General features: G+C 52.4%; 1 protein-coding gene across 4 annotated transcripts in view; it reads right to left on the bottom strand.

The window, feature by feature from the left end:
* NDST1 (N-deacetylase and N-sulfotransferase 1) overlaps positions 1 to 16559 on the bottom strand; it is a 65730-nt gene extending 49171 nt beyond the window's left edge. For 2 of the 4 annotated variants that reach the window (XM_037800869.1, XM_037800872.1), the window contains exon 1: positions 16323 to 16559. The gene's annotated coding sequence lies outside the window, so the exon portion shown is untranslated. Of the gene's footprint in view, positions 1 to 1097; positions 1167 to 1425; positions 1444 to 16322 lie in introns of those variants that run through there. The other 2 variants (XM_037800870.1, XM_037800871.1) reach the window with 2 other exon arrangements.
* Between the last annotated feature and the right edge of the window lie 7948 nt (positions 16560 to 24507).

The raw sequence follows: 24507 nt of genomic DNA, 5'->3' as shown, positions 1-24507 counted from the left end.
ATCATGGCACAGCTCAGCTGCTGGGAAGCAGGACTGCAGAAGCACAGGGCTCAGCCGGCATGCCAGGGCACTAGCGAAGTGTGGATCCTGAGGGGGTCGTATTCCACCCGTTGTCAATCTCTCCACAGCTCCACTTGAGCAGGCACCACCCAGCCTGGACCCAGACCAGGAACTGAGGTCACGTCCAAGAGGCCAGTGGAATGCCACTCCAGGGCCTGCCCTGTCCCCACCAGCCCAGCCCAGAGCCCCACATGCAATGTAAGTCCCCTCAATGCCACCCATCCCTAAAAGCCACATTTCCCTAAGGTGAGCCAATGAGATGTAAAGATAAGGGGTCCTGCAGGAGACTTCAGGGAAAATGACCATCCCAGCCCCGAGCGACCTGTGCAAGGCATAGGCTGCCCTATACCAAGTCAATGAGGACCCTCGGCTGGGGAAGACCAAGAGTTTCCTTCAGGGCCAAACCCAGTCCTCACACTGGCAGATGGAAGGAGCTCAGGGACTTGCCAAGAGGGCTCAGTCCAAGTCCCCACACTCACGGCTGCCCCCTCAGACCACATGTATAACATGCTCCTGCTCCATAGCCTCCCGTGGCTCCTACCACCCACTGAGCGAAATCCAAACCTTGTAACCTGCTACACAGGTCACCATGATCAACAGTCTCTACGAATGGGTGGGGTACAGGCCAGGGGCTTGCTAAGTGCTTTTCGTACATTATCTCATTTAACCCTCAGAGAACCCTGTGAAGCAGGTACTGTGATAGGCCATTTTCAGAGAGGTTATGTCGCTTACCTGGAGTCTCACAGCCAAGTGGCAGAACGAGGATTCACACCCACCCCTGCCTGACTCCCAGGCTGAGTTCTTAACCACTGTGCTATGTGGCCTCCTCAGCACTCCCCCCGCCTTCCTCACGACCCTGTGCTGTACAGGAGGGGAAACCTGGGGCACAGAGAGAAAGGCTGTCTCTGCTGGAAGCTCAGCCAGGACAAGGCCTGGGGCCTCCAGCCTCCCCTCCCAGGGCTCCTCCTCACCCCCGCCCCAGAAGGAACCCCTTCCCACCCCCACCGCACTGCCCCACAGAAAGGCCAGGGCCACACCTGGGACAGTGAGGCCTTGGAATCTGCTTTTTCCCTCCACCCAGAAGGAAGAAGAAAGCAGCAGGAAGTCTGAAAAGAGAGAAAAGAACAAGAAGACACCAGGACACATTTCTTGTCACAGAAGAGACCCTCGAGTGTCCTGTAGGCCTCTCCTCCAGCCCCTGCAGGAATGACTCCTCCAGCACAGAACAGGCAGGCCAGGGCCTTCCACCTGCTCCCGCCCCTGCGCACTCCACCCCCCTGCAGCATATGCCGCAACCTGACCTCTGACCCAAAATCTCCATTTCTCTCCCCAAGTCTACTTGTATTCCGGCAACACTGTACTTACTTTCTCAGGCCAGAAAACTTTCGGTCAACTCCCTCTTCCTTTCGCCTTGCACACCTAATGTATCAGCATAACCCAACATTACTTTCATTCTGCAAAATAAACCCAGAATCTGACTTCTGATCATCAGCACCACTACTAAACCATCCCCTTTCACCTGCCAGACTGCGGCAGCCTCCCCTCGCCTGCCGCCTTGCTTCCACCCCGCCCCGCTCCAGTCCCTTCTCCAGGCATCGCCCAAGAGAACCTTCTAAAATGTATGTCAAAACAAGTCACTCCTCGGCTCAGAACCTCCCAGCAGGTTCTGCTCCCCCCACTCCACAGCCTACCGCAGCGGCTCTCTTTCTGCTCTCACTGGCACTCGTACTCCTTCCCGGCTGTTCCTCAAACACACGCTCCCCCCAGCCTCCGAGCTGGGGCCCTGCTGCTCCCCCTGCCTGCACTGCTCTTCCTTCAGATATCCCCTGGTTTCCTCCCTCCCCTTTACCAGCAAGACCGTCCACGACCCCCCCCGGACACAGGAGAGCAACGCCTTCAAGACACTCTGCACCCTTGACCTGGCTCTGGGTTTCTTCCCGGCCCTTCTTGCCTGTTGGTTTGTTGATCATATCCCACCACTAGAGTGTCAGCCCCGAGTCCAAAGCAGGGACTCAGTCTTTGTTCACTGCCATGTCTAGAAAACTGCCCGACACAAAGTAGAAGCTTAATAAAAATGTGTTGAATGACCTGAACACATGTTTTGATTATTTCTGAAGCCTCTTAGACAGGGTTAGGCGGTGGTTGATATTACAGTCGTGCCAGATGAAATCCTGAGGGTTTTCAGACGAACAGCCTCCCAGTGAATTCCCTCATCCCATCCTGGGACAACTGATTGCTTGAACCAATGGACAAGACTTTACAGTGGCCCCTGTCCAATGCCTTTTCCCATCCTTTGGGCCACTGAGGGAGGAGAACTTCTGGAGAAAGTGGATCTCCACAGGGTGGCTCCAGCCACCAAAAGGAACGTGGGTTGCCACTCCCTCCCAGCCCATCAGAGCCGCCAGGGACCAGCATGGGACAAAAGCTGCCCCATGCCCCAGCAAGAGGAGGCGGAGGAGGGAGGCTGGTGCCACGCCTGCCCCTTTCCTGCTGTCAGCAGGGGGACCATCAGAAGGAAGCTTTGTTCTCAGCATAAAGAGAATGAAGCCAAGTGCCAGGCAGAAACAGGCACGGAGGCTGCTGGCCCATCAGAGACAATTTTAAGGAAAAACAAAAAAGCGGGATGGAGGATGTTTGAGGGGTAATTTGCACACCTAGCCAGTTTCATGCCCCCAGGACGGCTGTGCCGATGGTGGCTTCACTTTCCCAGGCCATGGCCACAAGGCCAATCCAGACAGTAGGACAGTAGGACAATTGTCCCAAATGGGTGATCTGGCATTGGTCCTTCAGAAAAAGGTAGGGACAGGGAAGTGTGGCCTGGGAGTCAGAAGACCTGGGGTCCGAGCCAGGCTCTCCACTCATTCACCATATGACTTTGAGAGACTCCCTTCCACTCATCCCTAAGACAGCAGGGTTCCTCAAAGTGTGCTCTAGCTCCATCCCCCCATCTGTAAAGGGCTGGTTCAGGTGTGCTCTTGAAGCCTCAGTTTGCCTGCTGCAGGACCACGCAGAAGGGGAGCTCCCAGCCCATGGGCAGGTCACTGGATCACTAGGCCAGTCGTCCGATCTCTCCAGGCTCAGGCCTTCCCTGTGGAAACTAACATCAGGGGTTACAGCACCTGCCTCCTCCTCAGACATCAGGGCATTCTTCTCCTGATGGAATGTCTGGACTTGGAGCCTCCTCACCACTCAGACTCTAGCACCTGGCCCCAATCCCCTCTCTGCCATCCTCTCCAGGGATGGCTCACAAGGCCCTAATAGCCACACCAACCTGAGGAGCCCAGCATGTTGGTGCACAGAGGACAAAAGAAGCCCAGAGAGCCCTCCCCACTATGTGGGACCCGACTCCCAGGGTTGTAAATCTCCCTGGCAATGCAGAATATGACTCCTGGGGATGAATGTGGACCTGGCATCGTGGGACTGAGAGTATCTTTTTGACCAAAAGGGGGATGCAAAATGAGACGAAATAGTTTCAGTGGCTGAGAGATTTCAAATGGAGTCAAGAGGTAATTCTGGTGGACATTCTTATGCACTATATAAATAACACCTCTTAGGTTTTAATGTATTGGAATAGCTAGAAGTAAATACCCGAAACTACCAAACTCCAGCCCAGCAGTCTGGACTCCTGAAGACAATTATATAATAATGTAGATTACAAGGGGTGACAGTGTGATTGTGAAGACTTTGTGGATCACACCCCCTTTATCTAGTGTATGGATGAGTAGAAAAATGGGGATAAAAACTAAAGGACAAATGGGGTGGGATGGGGGATGATTTGGGTGTTCTTTTTTCACTTTTATTTTTTATTCTTGTTCTGGTTCTTTCTTGTGTAAGGAAAATGTTCAGAGATAGATTGTGGTGATGAACACGTAACTATGTTATCATACTCTGGACAGTGGATTGTATACCATGGATGATGGATTGTATGGTGTGCGAATGTATTTCAATAAAACTGAATTTAATTAAAAAAATAATAATAACTAGAACCTTAAAAAAAAAAAAGAAGCCCAGAGAGGGAAAGGGGCATGCTGATGTCACACAGCATAGCAGTCCCCCAGGGGTCCTCTCTATAGCCCTGGGCTCCATGCACTTAGGGTTCCCCAAAGTGTGCTCTACAGGCCCCCCAAACCTGAACCTTCTGGGAAGGGTTAGGCTGTACCCTACCCTGAACAAATCAAGAGACAATGGGGGGATCTGGAAATCTGCATTTTTCCAAGTGTCCCAAGGTGATTCTTGTACCCAGAACACTTGCAACCTCTCAGCTAAGACCAATTCCAGGAGGACACATCTTAGCCGGCCCTGAGGGATGGAGACTTCAAGTAAAAGAGTGGAATAAAACTTGAGTGCTCAGACAGCTGGCAAATGAGCTGACGGATAAAACAACACACTCTAGAAGGAGGATAAAGCAGTGAAAGGCCCAAAGGAGGGAGGCCCAGTCCAATAATCGCCAAACTGCTTCACACCCCCTCCTCCCTCGCCCTTGCCCCTGTGCCCCCCACTCTCGACACAGAGGTCTGGACCTCCTGCCTTCTGAAGGCTCCTGATCCCAGCCTTCTCTCTCCCCCCATCTAGCTCCTCCAAGACCCCTGGGAGAGCAAAACTTGGAGAAAGCTGCAGGTGAGGTGTTCTTCTTGGTTATATCACAGTGTGGGGCAGCACTTACAGCAAACATTTATCCACAGCTTAAAAAGCTGCCTGGGTCAGTGGCTAAGCAGCCACAGCTTATCTGGGAGGAGGATTTGAGGGCCACAGGGCAGGCTGATCCAGAGGCCACTATTAAATGGAACCTTCATAGCTGGCAGGGAGGCACCGCTCACAGCCATGCCTTCACTCACACAGAAAGCACTGATGATGCTCCTGCTGTGTACACAGCCCTGAGCCTGAGCACAGTGCTGCAAGGGACACAGCGATGAATCATGCACACACACACACATACCCCCTCCAGCCCCACCCCCACCCCTGCCTTCAAAGAGCCCATGAAGGAGACAGGCAGAGGCCCTGCACTGCACCATAACCAGGAAAGAAAATATTCTTACCTTTAGGGCAGGGTTGCAAACTCAGGTGCCTTCAGGGGTCAGCAAGATCCCATGTAAGTATGTGAAGTGGCGGGGTGGGGATGGGGCAAAGTGGAATGTATGTGCCTCATCCAAAGGGGAAAGCCATTGCCACTGGACAACACATCTTAGGGTTCTCTCATCTTCCAATTTTTGAAGCGAAGCCAGAAGTCCAGATTTTAATGTGAAATCTGTTGGAAACTAATATCTGGAGTAGGCCAAGCAAAATCTGCCTGTGGACTGGACGTGGCCTGCCAGTTGGTGACCTCTGTTTTCTTAAAAGGGACAGAGAACACACTGTGGAGTTCAGCAGAGGCTGACTTCCCTGCAGCAGAGGCACCAGGGAAGGCTTCCTGGGAGAGGCGGCATTGGCACTGGGCTACAGGGAGGGGGAGTGCACCCCGGGATAGGGAGCCATGGGGCCAGGGATCAGGAGCCCCCCTGGTAGGAAGGACCCAGGGCTCAGGCCATCTAGAAGGCCCACCTTTCCCCACAAAAGCAGTCCCTATCTCTGTCTCCAAACCAGACAGAGGCAGCAGCCCTGTTCTGTCCCCAGGCAGCAGAAGGAGGGGCTGCCCACCCAGCAAATCTCCGGACTAAATCAATCGTGTGGCAGGGCAGCGCGGGTCCGATTTCACCCCTGCAGCTTGGGGAACGGGTCGGCTAATGCAACAGCTCCATGGGGGGAGGGAGAGGAAGAGACAATAGATGGACCAAAGGAGGCTGAGAATGGAGTTCTGCTTGGCCAGGCCTAGCTGGTTACATAACCCTGCCTCAGGACAAAGCCACTCAGGGCCATACCAGGAAGGCAGAGCTGGGGAGTGCCAGAACACAGAGAAGTTTCTCCCCTCCCTCTCCTGCCCACTTCTGCTCTCCAACCTTGCTCTGCCGCTCCTGGAAAGCCCAGCACCGACTACAGAGGTGGAGATTAAGACCCCAAGCTAAGGCATTTATCAGCATCACACAGCAAACTGGCCACAGAGCTGTAACCAATAAAAATAGCAAACTTTTACTAACTGAATACTTCGTACCAGGCAGGAGGACAAGTCCTTTATACATAGTATCTCATTGAATAGGCTAACTACAATACCATGGGAATAAATACTGTTGTTATTCCCAGATGAAGAAACTGAAGCACAGAGACACAAGAGTACTTTACCCAAGACCACACAGCTTGTAAGTGGAAGAGCTGGTTTAGAACCCAGCCATTAGCCTCCAGAGGCCACGCTGATGCACAATGCCACACCTAGGCTTCCCTCTATCTGACCCAACCACCTCTTTGACAACCTTCTCTCAAGCCTGCAGTGCATGCATGTGGTCCACACCCTCCCGTCAGGCCAGAGGTTAACATCTTGGATGCTGGTCTGATGAAACGTACAAAATGCCACACATGATTTCAGGGCTCACAGAACCCTGTGCTGGTGGGAAAAGGGTGCGTCAAGATCACTGGACACTCAAAGAGACGAGAGGTGGCAGATGGAAAGGACTGCCCCAGGCCCCTGAGCCCCCTCATATCTGCAAACTTGGCATCCAAACCCCCAGCCTCCTTAGTCCACAGGCGTAGGCACAAATCAGGGCTCAGGGCCTAGTCATCCATTTGGGGCTGTGAGAACAGAATGAATCACGACACACAACGGCCCGCGCCTCTGCACCCACTGGTTGTGACTCAGAGCTCCCAGCTGCCAGGCAGATGGTGCACAGCTGGGTCCTGGCAACTAGATGGGGGTGGCATTGCAGAGCACACCGTCCCAGCCTTCTCTACCCCGCCCCCCCCATACAAGTTGACATCCCATGGGCCCACCTTGCTGCAGACCAGACCTGGCCTTGCCCCAACCCCAAGGGGGACACCCTCCATAGCCTCTGCCCACCCACCCCACCCACGCCAGCCAAGACCTGGGGTCATGAGTCAGGAAGGCCAGCCCCGGACAGGGCACCAACAGACCCAGGTTCTGATCCCAAGTGCTCTGCTGCCTCACTTGCAATCTCAAGCAGGCCCCTTCCCAGCTCTCAGCCTCAGTCTCCCCAACTGTAAAATGGGGAGATTGGACCCACCCAAGTTCTTCCCAGCTCCAAAGCAATAAGTCTATAAACAAAAGCACCTGATAATCCTCAAGGAGCTCTGGGATCCTGCTTTCAGGAAGTTACATAAATATCCTTCTGGAAAACAAAAGTCAAACTTAAAGACACTGTATTTTTTAAAAAAGGATATCAAGAAATCCTTTTTATAGTTCAACTTCCCCCATCCCACCTCCATTGTTCCAGATATCCTCTCAGGACCTAGAAAATTCATTTGGTTTCCGTCTGGGGTCTGGGCTTCTTAGTGTTCTTCCTTTAGGAAGATACCCCACCCCTCTTTGGCAGCTCTCTCCCCTAGGCACACCCATCTCTGTCCCCAGTATTGCTCTGGGCCACCCTGGAGCTATAGCCAGCTGCCCAGCCTGTCAAAGATGGCTGGCCGGGGAGTTCTCGGAGGGGGTGGGGCTATTGGGGAAACAAATCCTTCCCTACAGGAGAACACAGGCAGGTCTGGGTTGGGGTCCTGATCATGACACTGACATCCTGTGTGCCTGTGGGCAGCTCCCTGTCCTTCTCTGGGCCTCAGTTTCCCGTTTGTGAAATGACGGGGTTTCTACCTGTGTCAGGGAAGCTGTTGAGCTCCTGGGCAGTAACTTGCGGAAAGTGAGGCCGGAACCAACAGGCAGCATGGACAGTGGGCTCTGATCTTGACCTCCCAGCCCTCCTGCTAGAACCAGATGAGACCTACTTTGATTTCTGATTTTCTCTTCTGTCCTAGCTGTGGGACCCTGAACTCATCACTGAGTCTCTTTGAGCCTCAGATGGCCTGTTGTGAAATAAAAATATCTGCAATGGTAATAAGAAGCTTAAGCCTTAACCATCCCGGAACAATCTCTATCAACCCTCCCCCAAAGCCTGATTCACTCACTTGATAGGACATATATTTTTGCATCTTTAGAAAACCAATCTAAGTTATGCCTGCTACACAAACACTATAAGGCAACTGTCCTTCTTCCAATGAGCTCACACTCCTAAGCACCTTCTAAAGAATTCCTAGATCTTCCATCTTATCACTGGATGACTTCAATATTCCCATCTATAAAATGGGGACAATAATAGTGCCTACCTTATAGGATTGTTCTGGGGATTACTCCAGATGAAGTTATATGGGAAGTGCCTAGCAGGCGTTTATAAACTCTCAGTAAATGTTAGCAGCAATTAAGTCATCATCAAGATTAAACTTACTGAGAAGCTTAAAACTACTGGACTGGTGACAGCTACGGCCACTCAGTTCTCTTGAACCAAGTGTGGTCATTGTAACTGGCCCACACAGACACCAGCAGCACACACCCTTCTCTGAAGGAGGAGCCACTCCTTCTACCCAACGTCAGCCCCAGCCCCAGCCCAGGCCCCAGCATACAGCTGGTTTGTTCCTGCCACCAGCAGTGCTCAGAGATCCCCCATCCTTGCCACACTGAAAGCCCTCCCAGCCTTCTAGCTCATACCACCACCACCCTCATCCTCCCTTCCTAAGTTGCTGCAGCACCGTCTTCTGTAAGCGTGCTGAGGTTTCGCTGTATCCCTTCCCTGTGTCACAAGATTGTTTCCTGGAAACAGGGAGTCATGACAAGATGGTGAACTCTTGAAGACAGGTTGAAAGAGACTGGGCTTTACTCTGGGTCCTCCACATTTGCTGGTTACTGAATATGCTGAAAACAGGAGAGCCTAAGGAAAGAGAAACTCATTTAAAAAAAAAAAAATGACTCTGGTTTTTAACTTTAAGGAGCATCAGAATCACCCAAAGGGCTTCTGAAAACACAGACTGCTGGATGTTACCCAGCAGTTTGAAACCCAGAGTTTCTGATTCAGTAGGTCTGGCGTGGGGTGAGATGATTTGCATTTCTAACAAGTTCCCAGGTAGTGTTGATGCTCCTGATCCAGAGACCAACTTTGGGAACCACTGCCTTAACCTTGGGGTGAATCAAGGAAAGCTCCCATGAACAGGTGATGCTAACACACCTGAAAAAGCATGCGCAGAAGTTACCGGATGTAAGGAGAGGAGGACGGAAACCAGGCAGAGTGCCTAAAAGCCCTGAGATGACGACATGCATTTCTCCTCACCTAGCCTCTGCCTGGGCAGGTAGCTATTTGCAAGGCTGGTAGTGTCATAAACCAGAGGTGGCCGTGGCTCAGCCAGACAACAGCAGACCTCCACTTACCACCATCCTAGGACCTGCCCAGACAGGCCAATCCTCGGCCAGCCCAGGGATGACAAGAATCCAAGCCCCTCCCTCCGTGGAGCCAAAGACCGCAGGTCTGAACAAGGCCAGGATCCCCACCACAACCTCTCAACCATGTGAGCTCCAGGATTCTGTTCCACACCTCCAGAAACGGGGTGCTCACTCCCTCCAGATGTAACCCCTTCCATCTTGGCTAGCTCTGCTTTTTAAGTTTTCGTATCACACCGAGTTGAAATCAGTCTCCCCTGACACAACCACCCACCGGACTTGCCTTCAAGTACATCACAGAACAAGTCTATTTCCTCTGGCCAGAAAGCTCCTCAAAGACCACAGACCCTAACTGCCATCCTCTGAGCCTGCACTCTCCTGGCTGAGCCACCCACCTCAGTGGCCCCATCTGCTAAAGGGGGGTAAATTTAAAGAGTTCTCATCTCCTACTGGGAGAACTAATTCAGTTCCTTAGTTAGCAATAATATCAACTATAGCAATAATCATAACTAGTATGCATTGAGCTCTTGGTTAAGTACCTTCCGTACATCATCTTTCTAAATGCTATCTATCTGGGTACAATTATTATCTCCTTTGTATAGATGAAGAAACTAAATAGCTTGCCCATGGACTCACGAGTAGGAAGTGGCCCAGCAAGGATTTGAACCCAGACCATCTAACTTCAGAGCCTGAGCTCCCAACCTCTGCTCTGTTTGGATCTCCTAGTCACCTGCCCAGGATGTAGCCCAGGCCACCTATCTCCCTGCCACCATCCTCTCCCCCTTCCCAGGCCTCATCCCTGGCACCTGCAGTTTAGGACTGTGGGTGCCTGGTCATGAGGGCAGCTACAGGGCCCTCCAGACCAGCGGGACCTTCCAATCAAGTCAACTTGTCTGTTGCAAGCTTCAGACCCCACTCAGCATGGCCACCAGGGAGGAGGCTGAGCCTACAGAACTTGAGCACCTTAACCTTGATGAAAGCAGAGAAGAGGAAAAACAGAAGTGTAACAAAGGGAGGGAATCCCATCAGACTTCCTGAAGGAGATGGGTGGCTCCCCAACCCCATGCACAAATTAGCCCATCTCTCCAGGCCTCAGATTCCTCATCTGAACAAGCTTTCTGAAACCAACAGGCAGAACACTCAAGGACACGAACGCCTACGAGTCTTCTCTCCATCTCTAAAAGGGCAGATCCCCTCCCTAAGTATAAACAACAATAATAAGCATTGCTATCATTGAATAGCTCAAACTTTACTGGGCTCTTACTGTGCATCAGGCACTGATCTGCTCAACCTCCCTAGCAGAACAGGATTATTACTATCCCCATTTTACAAATGAGGAAACTGATGCTCACAGAGATTTAGGTCATTTGCCCTAGATAACACAGCTAATAGTTGCAGAGCTGGGATCTGAACCCAGAACTTCTGACTCCACTCAGCAAAGCTGCCCACCAACACCAATGCAGAAATGAGCTGCCCAAGGCTCCGCCTCCAGAGCTCAGAGCCTACAGCAGATGAGACATGTCCTGATGGCAACAGGATTCAAAGCCAGGTGTGCAAAGCACCCCAGAAGTCCAGATAATGGGTTCTGCATGTGTAAAGGAGGGATCAGGCAACACCAGCTCTGGGGAATTCGGAATGACTGCATGGAAGAGATGATACAGCAGCTTGGCTCTGGAGGGGGAAGATTTGGGGGTGGGCAAGGGGAAGTGACTGGGGTTTAGTATCTCATCACGAGCAGAGGCTTGGAAGCAGGAAAGAGCGGGGGCACCTGCAGGGGGTGGAAAAGAAGCAGGACCTGCTTGAGAAGTGAAGGGGAAAGGGAAATGGGGCACTCAGTTATATACGGGGCCACATCCAATACCTTGCCTTCAAATAAATAAATGCTCAATACATGTTCATTCATGATTCACATTTAATCCTAATCTGTATTAGGAAATAAAGCAGAAAGGAATCAAGGGTCAGGAGGTAACTTTGCACAACTCCCTTCCGGGTAAGAGTTTTAGTCCCCTGTGTGAGTCCTTGGTGACAGGCTGCCTCTAGCTCTCCAAAATATCTGCCTCCCAAAACATCTATCCTTTCCACCAAGCTCCAAACCCCCAAGATCAAAGCTGAATGACAGAGCTTTGCAACAGCCCCATAGGCAGGAGAAAGCACCTTTGCTGGTAAACCCCAGAGACCAGGAGACCGTTCTTTAACTTCTACTGTGGCAAGTGGGGAGCCAACCCTGTCCCCTCTCACCACGGCTACTCATATACAAACCCAGCAAAACACCAGCCCTTCCCCCTAACCCTTACTGACACAGCCTGATTCAGCTTTATTTCTTCACACTTGAGGAATAGGAGACTGACGCCATTTCCCAGGCAAGGAAATGGAAGCAGAAAGTTCAACTCCTCTGTGAAACCACAGTGCCCAGTAGCCAGGCTCTGGCCACTGAGGCCAGGACATCCTCAAGGGGCCCTTTGAAGGTTTAGCTGGGCTGAGCAGATTCCAAAAGGCAAGGACCCTCCCAGGTGGAGTGCTGCAGTCCAGGCATGTAGGAAACTTCCCAAGATGTACAGGAAGGGGCAGCTCAGAAAAGCTATGAGAAAAGCAGGATATAGAAGTGAGCTGAACATCATCCCAAATGCTGAGATTCTCATGTTAAAAGGGAACTGATAACTATAATTGTGCTATTAACTATAGCTAACAGTAAATTATTAAAATGTGCTTTCATCAATTGTAACAAATGTACCACACCAATGCAAGGTGTTAATAATAGGGTGGTATATGGGAATCCTGTATCTTATGCACGATTGTTCTGTAAACCCAATTCTCTAATAAAAAAATGTTTTTTAAAAGATAAACTACAAAGCATCTTAGTTAAAAGAAAAAAAGATATATTCAAAATTCTGAAAATGAAACTTACAACTAAAACTCAACTAAAAATGCTAACACAGATTAAGAAAACAAACAAAAGAAAAGGGGAACTGAGAAAGGTCACACAGGCCTGAACCCACTGATGCAAGTCTTCTGCACCATCTCCGACTCTCCAGCCTCTTTGTATACTTCAGCGACGGGGACCTCACCTCCTCTCCAGACAGCTTTCCAGGAGCTGCCACCCTTGGTGCTGTCTCTGCCCTTGGGAGACCCACAGGACAAGGCTATGCCCTCTTAAGTCTCCTTCTCCAAACCTCAGAGCACCTTTGAAGACCCCCAACCCCCAAGGCAGATGCAAAGCCCTGCAGCCTCCCCCTCCTTCCCTCTTGGTCCCACCACTTGAGTCCAACCTCAGTCAGCTCTCTGTTGCACCCAATTAGCATCGACTCTGAGCTGGTCTCAATACAGCCAGTCTTGCCACTGTCTTTGGCCAAATGGCCACTGAGGGAAGCAACACAATGGGTCAGAAACAGCTCCAGCCTGGGTTCAAATTTCAGCTCTGCAAATTACTCAACTCCTCTGAGCTTCTAGTTCCTCATGTGAAAAGAGGGCAGAGGTGGGGACAACCACCACTACCGCCACTCGCTACTTGACAGGGGGATTGTGAGGTTTCTGCAAAAGAGCCTAGCACAAGACACAGTAACAGGCATTGACTCAACAAGCCACTTAACCATCCTCTGTCCTCTCTACCAACTATAAAATTGAATCCAAATGCCCGAGCAGGATAGTGCAGCCTCCCTATAGCCCAGTCTTGTCTCCCACTGCCCCCCTTCCCACAGCCGGAATCCTTTCAAACACTTCCTCCCCCAGGAAGCCCTGCTGACATTAACAACCAGAAGTGCTTTTCCCCTCCACTGACTTTCCAAAGCCACCTATCAAGGATCACATCCTGCCTCAGAGCTATCACTTGGATCCTTGTCATCCCTTCCCCATCAGACCAGCAGCCTCTCCAGCACTTCACCCCACTTTGTCTCCCCTGTCACCCCAGCCCATGGACACTGTCCATACATATTTAACAAATTACCCTAACATTCCATTTCGAGCAAAGAATGTCCAAGTTCTCTAAACAGTCCAGATATTTCAAGCCATACCCCAAACCAAATTCCGAGCCAGCAGAAGTCTGCCCAGTCTCTGAAGACTTGAAGGCCTGGCTTTGGTCCCAAAGTATGGAAGAAGGGTCAAGCAGGGCAGGGAGAGTTTTGGGCTGCTGAGGCCAGAGCCCAGAGCCAAGTTTCTCAGATGCAAAGTTTCTCTTCAGGCCCACCCCTGGCCCATGCTCTAACATTCTTGACCATATCAACTTATAATTATAAAATGGTTTGTTGCATACTCCTTGTGACAGGAGGCTCACTATCCATCATATCTTGCTGGCTGGCTCCCTCCCTTCACCTATCAATTCTCCCAGAGGCTTCTTCTCCTGCTTTGATCAAGCTGATGAGGTGAGTCTAGCTGCACAAAAAAGGATGGCCGCATCCCTCGGGACCCCTTTTCAACCTTCCAGCCCCTCCACTCAAAGTTCTCTGACTCCCCTCAAAGCCCAGATACGTAATGGAATTTCCACTCTTGTTCCTACAAGCTGGCACTGAACTGTCTACTCAGGAGGGCCCCCTCTTCCCAGAGCCCAGGAAAAGCCTACATTCCCTGCAAATCAGAGGCAGGTTTGGAGCAGCCCTCAGAGAAGTCAGGGCAGTAACGCACAAACCATTTTCCAGAACTGTTTTCGTTACCAACCAGAGCCTGACTGGCAGAGAAAAGTCATTGCCCTCAGTGAAAGGCTAGTCCAATTGGTCCAGCTCAAGGACCGAAGGCAGCGGAAGCCTGGGCCACTCCATACATTCATTCACAGGGTATTTACTGAGGGCCTACAGTGAGCCCAACACTGCTAGGCTCGGGGATCCCGGCATTGCCCATTAGGATTCTTCAATCCTGATACTGACTTCAAATCCACCACCCCCCCTTACTGTCTTCAAGGACCTTTGGGGCTGGGGCATCCAGGGCTGGGACCACTGACCAAAACCAGCTCCTTAGTTTTAGCAGTGAGGACCTGTTGATGGCTGAGTCAGATAAACAGGAGTGCATTTGGGAGCAAATCCCCTGGCCATAGGTCTCTCATCTGCCCAAAGCCTGAACTGCTCAGCCCTACCTCTGCCTCCTGCTAATCTGAAAGTGACCTGGTCTGAATGGGAATGGAAGGCTCTGCCTTCCCCTGGGTGCTGGGGTGAGGCCTGTTGACAAAGCCACCAGCTGTCCCCAGATGGAGCCAGGGAGACAGGCTCCTCCCTGCATCACCTGCACTGGTAGGGTATTCCTGCCACGGACCCAGCCAGCACCAGAACTTGGACCATCACAGATCTCCAGGCCCAGGCTCCACCTACCCTACCCTCCTTCCCGGCTGCCTACAGTGACAAGAACCAGGGAGGGCACAAAACCTCACCCGTAACGAGTATCAGGCAGAGGGAGCATCATCTGTGGGTAAGGACAATGGGGAGAGGGAGGCAGGGATCCTCATCATAACTGAAAATGAAATGGTGAGCTCTGTCACAGTTGTACCTTGCATAGCCCTGTCATTGAGACACAGGCTGGGGGAAGGGGGTCAAATCCCAGCCCCACCACTTCCTACCTGTGTGCCCTTGGGCTCTGCCTTTCTGTGCCTCAGTTTTCCCCTGATACAAATGGGGTTAATAATAATGCAGGAGAATTAGATGAGATAATGTAATCAATGAGATAAAGCAATTAACCCACTGCCTGGCACAGAGTAAACATGCAATACGTACTTGTTGAATACAAACATGCCAGCATTTACTCAGGGACTGACAGGCTCCTACTTCATCTTTACTTTGGCAGATACTAGGTTGTTCCCGCTTTACAGATAAGAAAACCGAGGCTCAGGGAAGGTAAGAAACCAGCCCAAGTTCACACAGCTGGGAAGTGACAGACTTCTAGGTCTGTACCAACCTCAGACCAGGAGGTAATACTGTCCCAGGACATTCAGGAGGCCCTTCTAGGAGATACTGCAGAACGGAGGGCTGGGGGGTGGGGTGGGGCTCAATGTCTGAGAGACCTGGCAAGCTGGGGTGCTAAGATCTGGGAATGAACCAGCTGGCCAGTTCCCAGATTTCCTGGAGCCCACGAGGCCCACGGGCACCCCCTCTTCACCCACGTCCCAGGGCATTAAAGAGCAGCGTTCAAAAGGGAGATTCGCTACTGCCGAGAACCTAGAGGAGAAGGGAGTTAGAGACCAGGCCTCCGAAGTCCGCAGAAAACCGGTCCGCCTGCCTCACCCTTCCCGAAGCCGGGACCCGGCCTCTAACCCCCTCCCTCGCCAGACAAAAGTTTGCCCTGTTCGGAAGCAGGGGAGGGGGAGGGGGCATTCCTCGTGAGTGACATTATCCATGACCTACAGCTGCCGCGCTGCCCTCGCCGGCACCCCGGCCTGCCCCGGCCCCGCGCGGCCCCCCACCCCCTTTGTCCTCCCACCCCCGCGCGCGCGGGGCCCGGCAGACTCCGCCAGCCCGTCCGGCGCCCGCCCGCACCAAACTTGCGCCGGCGGTCGCTTGGGCCCCGCGCGGCCTGCAAACCCGGTTCGGGCCCCGCCGGCTCGGCTGCAGGGGACCGACCGGCCCCGGCCCTCCAGGCCTCTTACCTGCCGCTGCTGGGGCGCACCGGGGGAGAGGGGACGCTCCCGGCGAGCCGCCGGACGCCTGGGTCCCCCGAGCCCAGCGTGCGCCGCTTGCCTCCGGCCCCGGCCGAGATTAGCCCCTTCCCCGCCGCCTCCCGCCGCTCCCACTCCCGCGCCACACCGCAGCCGCCGCCGCCCGCTCTCCTACCCCATCCCCCGCGCTCCCCGGGCCCAGCCCCCAGCCCCGGCCCCCGGCCCCGCGCTGGGGCAGCTCGCAGCCTCCCCTCCTCCCGCGGCAGGCGGCGGGGGTGGGGTGGGGTGGGCGTCTCCCTGAAGGCTAGAAGTTGGGGCGCGTTGCGTCGCCCCCCGCGGGCCCGCGGAGCCCCCCACATCCCGTCTCCCCGTACCCCCTCCGGCCCCGGCGCCTACCTCCCCGAATCACGGCCGCTGGGAGCTGGGTTCGATCCCGTGCTGGCGCGTAGGGGCCGGCAGGGCTCGGTTCTAGAGGCCCGGGAGGCCGGCGGGCGTGCGGAGAGCGCCCCGGGGCGGGGGCCGGGGCGGGACCGGGCGCTGCTGTCGGGGCTGGGTTTCTCGGCTTCCACCCGGTTCTCCCTCGGCTCTCCCGGCGATTCGGTGCGGCTCGGCGACCACGTGACGCGGGCTGCCTTTGACCCGGGTCTCGGCGCGAGCAGGGGGCGGGGGCCGGAGGGGTGTCAGACGCGGGAGCCACGAGGACCCCGGGCGGCTGCCGAGCGTCCCGGAGGCGGCGACCCGGGAAAACAAAGCCCGGGGGAGACCAACAAGTTATTCGGGGTCAGAGAGGGAGCAGCAATGAGGGTCAGGAGAGGAGGCAGAGAGAGCCAAGGAGACAAAGACCCGCGCCCGCCGCGCCTCGATGGGCCCCGGGAGCGCCGTGGCTAGGCCCGAGTGGGCCTCCTGGCTCTGTCGCCACCAGGCTTGTGACAGTCCCCCCCGGACCTCCTCCCGACAGTTACCTGCCAAATACGTCTCTGCCGGAGTGACCCTTCCTGGGCAGGCCTTCCAGCCACCCCCCTTTGCCCTGACTCTTGCATCCCCCTTTATTTCCTTTATCGTGATTATCTGGTTCATTTACTGGTTTCATTGTTTACTAGAATGTCATCTCTCCCAACAAGTTGTTCCCAGCAGAATCCCCAGCGCCTGGCACATAACAGGCAGATGAAGAGGTGGATGACCTTGTGCAAATCTCTCCTCCCACTAAGCTTCAGTTTCCCACCTCCCCTGTTACTTCAACCATCTCAAGGACCCTAGGAGTTAGGTGGGGTTACAGTGGTTGTCCCCATTAAACAGATGGGAACAATGCAGCGCAAACAGATAAGGCAATTTATGGGAGTCTCACACACAGCTGGGAGCTGGCACTCATTTTGCTGCTCCAAGCAGGGGTTGTGCCCTCCGTGGAAACAGCTTGTAAAATAGGACAGGGGTGGATTTGATCAGTGGCTCCTTTAAGGAACTTGTAAATGATCCCCTGTGGGCTTTGGATTCTGTGGTTCCGGGATAAGGCAGGGGCAAATTTGGAAGAGTGGCTTGGCGAATTCCTAAGGTCATTTACAGGCTCAAGATTATCTGACTGTAGGAGGAAAGCCCAAAAAATACATGATCAACCAGAGCAGAGCTAAGGGAAGCAGAGACTGAGCTTGACACACGAGGGTCCAGTGGACTTACCAAAGGGTAACCTCTGTGTACTGAGAGAAGGGGCATTAGGCCATCCACTCACATCCCAGAAGGGAAAGATTCTGAGGCCTGCACAGGGAGAGATGCTTAACAAGTTGGGGATAAGACCCAGGTTCCTAACTTCCAGATGTGCCATGTCACAACTTTGGATGGAGTGTTCTTGGTAGTGGGAGTGGCCACAAGCCCAAACTGCAGGCCATTTTCAAGGACAGGTTTGTGACTTCCTAGCCCATACTTCAGCCACCTCTTTAGTAAGACCAGGGAAATCAGCGTAAACCAGCAAACCCTCCTTGGTAATCTGTGTTCCTATGGTCAATGATCTGAAGTCCTTGAAGATGGTCTGGGTCTTGGACAGGTTAAACAAGCCCCTTGAATCTTATTCATGCTCCCATCTGCTTTAGAGGGTAGGTTCTGTCCACATGAGATCCTGGAGTATCTTCTCTGTGCCAGGTACTGTGCACTTGGTAAGGTGGGAGGGGGGGAGTGTGCAGGGTTGAAAGAGACATGGGTCTGTAGCCTTAAGAAGTATCCAGGCTTGTCAAGACCTGCATGTCTCTCCCTGTGTCTAGAGGCTGGCAGTGCTGAGGGACTGCTAGAGAGGCACAGTGCAAGTGCTAGGGCCTGAAGGAAGAGGGGAGCAGTGTAAGGGGCTTTGGGGGGAGGCAGCCGCTGAGCAGGAGCAGAAAGAATGGGTGAGATCAGGGTGTAGAGATGGACACTCCTAGCAGAAGGAACAACCTGTTTATGGTTATGTGCAAAGGGCTCAAGATTAGCTGGTGCTGCAGCTGGAGGTAGGGTTGGGGGAGGCAGGAAGCAATGAGTGAGAAAGAAAACTGGAGAGGAGTATTGTGTGAGTAGCTCCATGGATCTACAATATCCTGGGGGCCTGGGAGAGTGAGAAGGCTGTAGGCAGGTAAAGGCCATACCAGGAGTCCTACTGTGGAAGGCTGGAGGGGAAAGGAGGGATTGGAGGTGAAGGGACCAGTCAGGTAAAAAAGCCATCCTCCCACCAGATCCAAAGCAGACTCACCTTCATCTCCATAGCTCTTCCTACTCTTTAGTCTTCGAGGTGGCTATTCAGAGTAGAGCCCAAAGCCTTCCAGCTCTCTGTCCCCTGAAGAGCCTGTAGTTGGCCCCAGTGGGTCTAGGTGAGGTTGAGGACCTGCACCTCTCACTGTGCCCCTGGGGCTTCTGATGAATACCACCCCTGAGCTGCCCTGCCCCTCTTTCCCCTCAGCTCCCACCCGCCTCTCCCAGGGCCTTCTTTGTGCTAACCCTTCCTTCTGCACAAACCCCATCCTCAGCCCCAGATGGCTTCCCCACTTGGCCAACCCAAGGTCACCTTCAAGTCAATAAGTCAAGTGCAGAGCTGATGTCTACCCCCCAAAACCTGCTTGGCCACCTCCTCCTTTGAGCTCAGAGACCTGATACCACCCCCCTCATCCCCAGTTCCCATCCAAGAGTGAGTCCCTTAATTCTGCTTCCACTTTTTTCCTCTAGCCCATTCCCATTCATTCATCTTCATCGCTGCCACCCTAGTCCCAGCCACCATCTTCTCTGCCCTGGACCATGTTAACAGCCTTTTAACCCCTCTTCCTCCCTCTGGCTTTGCCCCCTCTAATACAACTTCATCGTACCCATTTCCTACCTAAAGCTATCAATGGCTTCCCATTGCCTTGCTCTTCAGGATAAAAGGCCCTGCCATGTGTTCAGTCTCATCCCTTCCTTGCCCCAAATGGTACACCCCACCTTCCTTCCCCTTTACCTTACTAAATGCTCTTTAAGAGCATGGACTCGAGCTAGACCGCCTGGGTTTGAATCCTGGCTCTGCCATTTACGAGCCACGTGACCTTGGGCTGGTTATTTGACCTCTTTGTGCCTAAGTTTCCTCATCTCTAAAGTGCAAATCATGATAGTATCTACTTCATTAGGCTGTTGTGAGAATTAGATGAGTTAAAATAAGTAAAACCCTTAGTGTGGTACCTGTCACATAATAAGCCCAATATAAATTTTAGTTAAATGATTAATTTTGATCCTTTGGGTCTCGGGTTAAATTTCATTTCCTCCTGAGGCTTTCCCTAACCCCCTAAATCCAGACCAGGCCTCCTGGTACACTCCCTCTACATCCCTTGAACAACTCCAGCCTCCTTGTAGTTACTTATCAGATGCCTGTTTGTCCCTCTAGAAGGTAAACTTTTTTTTTTTTTAGTTTTTTTTTATTAAATTCAGTTTTATTGAAATACATTCACACACCATACAATCATCCATGATATACAATCCACTGTCCACAGTATGATAACATAGTTATGCGTTCATCACCACAATCTATCTCTGAATATTTTCTAGAAGGTAAACTCTTTGTGGGCAGGGCCGTGTTTGTCTCAGTCACCCCTGAGCCCAGGGCTCAGCACAGCACCAGGCACAGGGTAGGTAACCAGTACCTATTCGCTGACCCAACGGATTAAATGAGTTAACTTGTGTTTCATCACAAAACAGAGGACACCATCTACCTACAAAATGTCCATCAAGGGTACTTCATTCATTTCACATTGATTACTACCAACTTTATATTCTCCCTTACACCACCTGGGTAGAGGAGAGGACATGGGGGGGGGGGGCGATACAGAAATGAGTAAGAGAGATGTGGCCCCTGCCTGCAAGGAATTTATAGTCCAATGGGGAAGACAGACATGTAAATTCATAGGAAGATACAATGCAACATGACTATGTTGTTATAAAGGTCTGTAAACATTTTGCTTCCCAGGAGGCTAGGGTGGATCTTTGGAACAATGAAAGTGAAAAGTAACTGAAAACAGACACTGTTTGCTACATTAGCCAGCATCACCAGTTCCCAGCAGTTTTGCCTTTAGAACAGGAAGGGTAGGTGGGATCTACCAAAGCACAAAGCAGTCCGGTTCTAAGGGCATTCAGGCCACGCCCTCTTTCTCTGCCTGGTGACCTCCTATTCAGCCTTCAAGGCCCCATTTGAGCAGCACCACCTCCATGACATTTTCTTGCTCCTGCCAGGGTTCTGTATGGGCTCCAGTCACAGCTCTAGTGATTTTCTTGTAATATTCTAGGATTTGTCAGGGACAATCCAAATTTCATGTCATTCGCATCTTTACAAAAATAAAAGGTGATTCAATGAATGTGTAACTACATGTGATTTCACGTTTGGACTTCTGTGGAGGCAGAAAATAACCTCTGTCAAACCATGTGACCTGATATGTGGTTTGGAGAACATGGTCACCATAATTACAACCTTTACATGGTGTAACAGTTTCCTCTCTCTCTCTCTCTCTCTCTCTCTCTCTCTCTCTCCCTCTCTCTTGCTCTCTCTCTGACACAAATGCACACACACACACACACACACACACATGACTGAGCTCTTCCAGGGCAGGGACTGTTTGCTTCCCAGTGGCACACTTTGGTATTTGTTAAACAAATGAAGAAGGGGATCTGAAATGGGCATGTTATCCATGCTTCAGATGGACAATGGATATGAAAGGTTCTGGAAACCAAAGACTGTCTGAGGCAGGAGACGGGAGCAATTAACAGTATTTAATTAATTATTCTGGTGCGTGCTACCCACTTGTTCATTACCTCAGCAACCCAGAGAGCATGAAGCTCAGAGAGGTGAAGCAACTTTCCCAAGGTCACACAGAGAGGAGTGACAGAAGCGGTTTCAAATCCAGGTCCACCCAACTGAAAGCCTGAGTTCTTGTTGCTACTTACCCCACCTCGTGGTCCCCTAGTGCCATGAGCTCCCAAAGTGTCCAGTACCATCTAGGTTCTGTGTCTCCTTCCCTTGCTTCCACAGGATTCCCTTCCCACCCTTCCTTGGCTGCACACCCACTTTCATCAATGATGCTGCCATTTATGGTCTCAGCTGGTTTCCAAAGAAGTCCTACTTCAGGGACAGGTTTCAGGTTTTGGGGCAGAGCCTCAGGATTCTTGTCATGCCTTCCCCAGCCCATCCCTCACTCCCAGGGGCTGCCATCAGGAGAAGAGTGGGCTTTGGATTCCACTACCCAATCCCTTTCATGTGCAGCACTTCTCCAGCTTTTATAAAGCATTTCCCATTCTGTACACCAATTCCTGGTGGCCCCACAGCAGCCCCAAGAGGAAGACAGAGTGGAGATTTTTCACCCCCATTTTACAGATAAGAACATGGAGGTTTGGTCAAACTGCTGGAGATCCCCTCAGCTTGCTAAACCGGGATCTTCAAACCACCAGCCCCTACTCTTTTAAGTTCCTGGAGAACAGGGATGGAGGGTGACAGACCTTCAGAGTCCTCAGCAGAAAAGATAATGGCCTCTGCAAACAAATGTAAATCGGTTAATTTTACTGCTATGTGTTAATTGTAATGTGCCAATTCCAACCTGACAAAAGAAAAACACTCCAAAGTGTGCCTAGTCTCTAAACGATTATTACCAGCTCTAGGCTGGAAACCCCTTGAGGGCAGGGCTGGTGGAGGCCAAGTTCAGGACTGGCCAGCAGAGGCCTGAGTGGAGGACTCTAAGGCTCTCAGAGTGGCAGGTGCAGGGGCCTCCCCCCACGGGACTATTTCTTTCCCAAACTTCTTAGCCGCTAGTCAGAGGCTCTCTGCCTGGCCTTGCCCCCAGGCCGGTTTCCATTCACCTCCCCTATCAAACCTCCTCATTTCATGATACTCTGCCTTCTAGCACCCGGAGCCAAACGCTTTTAAAAGCACTCAAATCCAAAGGAGAGATTAACAAAAAAAGTAGTTTCTCCACAACTATTCCCATCAGTTATGTTAGTTCACCCTCAGGGCTCCTGTGGGATAGGGGGTTAGGCATAACAACTTCCATCCGCTAGAGACACAGACTCTAAGGGTGAGTGCCTCACACAAGGCCCTGTCCTTTCCAAAGCAGAAGCCTACAGGTGCTCCCACTAAGTTACGTCAAGGTCACCTGGAGGAGGCTGCTGTCTGCCCCCGCCCCCAGGCCCATCACTCCCATATGCACATCCAGCCCAATTTGTTCATTTGCACTATCCTCCTGGCCCCTGTTGGCATCTCAGTTTGGGATTCCTGAACTAATCCACTTCTCCTTGTTATAGAAATGGAGAAACTGAGACTCAGGGAGGGGAGGGGGTTGCCAGGCTCACTGATGACAGGTAGCAGAGCTGGAACTAGACCTGAGGCCCCTGGTGTCAGCCTGCCCCATTGCATGTCCTGTGTGTATTGCCTGCCCTCCTTCCACAGGAGCTGGGAGGTGGCACCAGCCAGGCAAGGACCCCCAGGATCAGGTCTGGATACCATACCTGGGCCCTTGGGGATGTACCAGCATGGGGTGGGGGGACAAGGTGTTGAACCTGGTGCAAAGTTGGCTCTGGGACTGGCATAGTGGCCAGATGCTTCTCTGGGGCTGTCGGCTCAGAAAGACATGGAAATTCTTATCATTCCAAGGCTCTCTTCATACCCACCTGTCTGGGCTGGATCTGTCCTGAGAGGGAGCTAGGGTGGGGGAAGAGCCAGGGACACTGCAGTGATAACTTTCACACACACACACACAGCACATGGTCAGACTCACACTCTCCACACAGCACACACACCCTGGCCCCTCCCTTCTCTCCCAGCCTTCCCTCCATCCAGGGCCTAAGAGCTTCACAGTTGGACTGTCCTGATTCTGAATCCAGGGTCAGTCCTCACTTAGCTGTTTGGTTTCATTTGTTTATTTGTAGAATGGGGATAATAGTACTTACTCCATGGGGTTGTTGAGAGGATTAAATGAGATATTAAGAAACTGCTTAGCACAATGCCCGGCAGAGCTGTAACTGTTACTGTTGTTTTTATCCATCTCTGCCCTATAGCTCAATGAAGTGTTTCTCTCTCTCTCTCATATGCAAAGACATAGACATTCCCCAGAGGCTAACTCCCAGGCTGCCGTCAGCCGAATGACCCACCTTCCCTGCATTATCACCCTTCCTCTGACCCCTCCACCCAGTCTCCTCTGGGTCCCTCAAGCTCTGGGCGTGGGGCCTTGTGTGTCTAGTATTCCTTCTTCCCAGAATGCTCTCACCCCTACCTCTTCACAACTCCAGCCCCTCCCCATCCTTCAAGGCCCAGCTCCTGTTCCACCTCCTCCAGGAAGCCTTCCCTAACTGACCTCTACTGTTAGTCTTCTGCCCTCTCTGAATTGCTGAGGCCCTCTGAATGATCCAACACCACTTAGTACCGCCTTGGAATTCCTGGCTCTGTTGTTGAGAAAGCCTCTTCTTTCCTCTTCCCAGTCTCCTGAAATTGAAAACAGCAGTTTCCAAGCAGATTTGGGGCACTCTAAATTCCCCTCCTGATTCCTGTGCCACTCCATGCCCCAGAACCTGTAGTCACCCACCAAGCAACTTCCTCAAGCTGGGAGCAGGGCAGGGCTGAGGGGCCATGAGGTGCAGATGGAGAGACAGGATAATCTACAAAATGAGGGAGGCTGGAAGGCTCCCCACTCCATTACCGGGGTTGCAGGGACAGTTCTGCTGAGTGATGGGGAAGCAGAGAGGATCATCTGGGGCTGAGGGTCCCCGCTGGAGGTCAGTGGAGCCCATCTGTGGGGACAGGTGTCGGGGCAGGACAGCAGCCAAGAAGGGAGAGGAGGGACAGAGCCCAGGCTCTCTGCTCTCGTGAGGAAGAGGGCACAGACTTGTACTGTGAGACCCCAAGAGGTGTTCTGGGAACCTGAGGGTGGAAGCTGCAGGGAAAGAGATCCCAGCCACCAAGAGGAAACTCTCACTAACCACTCAAAATGTCCAGCCGCCTTGGAGGCAGTGAGTCCTCTACCGGAGAAAGAGAAGTGGCAGGAAGAAGCTGCGTCAGTGCCGATCAGGGTGGGCTAGAGGGGATCACTGCTTTGGGTGGGAAGTGGACCAGGATTCTGCTCAGATT

This window comes from Choloepus didactylus, chromosome 13 (assembly GCF_015220235.1).
Source record: "Choloepus didactylus isolate mChoDid1 chromosome 13, mChoDid1.pri, whole genome shotgun sequence".
Classification (NCBI taxonomy): domain Eukaryota; kingdom Metazoa; phylum Chordata; class Mammalia; order Pilosa; family Megalonychidae; genus Choloepus; species Choloepus didactylus.
Note: the sequence above shows the minus strand (reverse complement) of the source record. Positions and strands in the feature narration are given on the sequence as shown.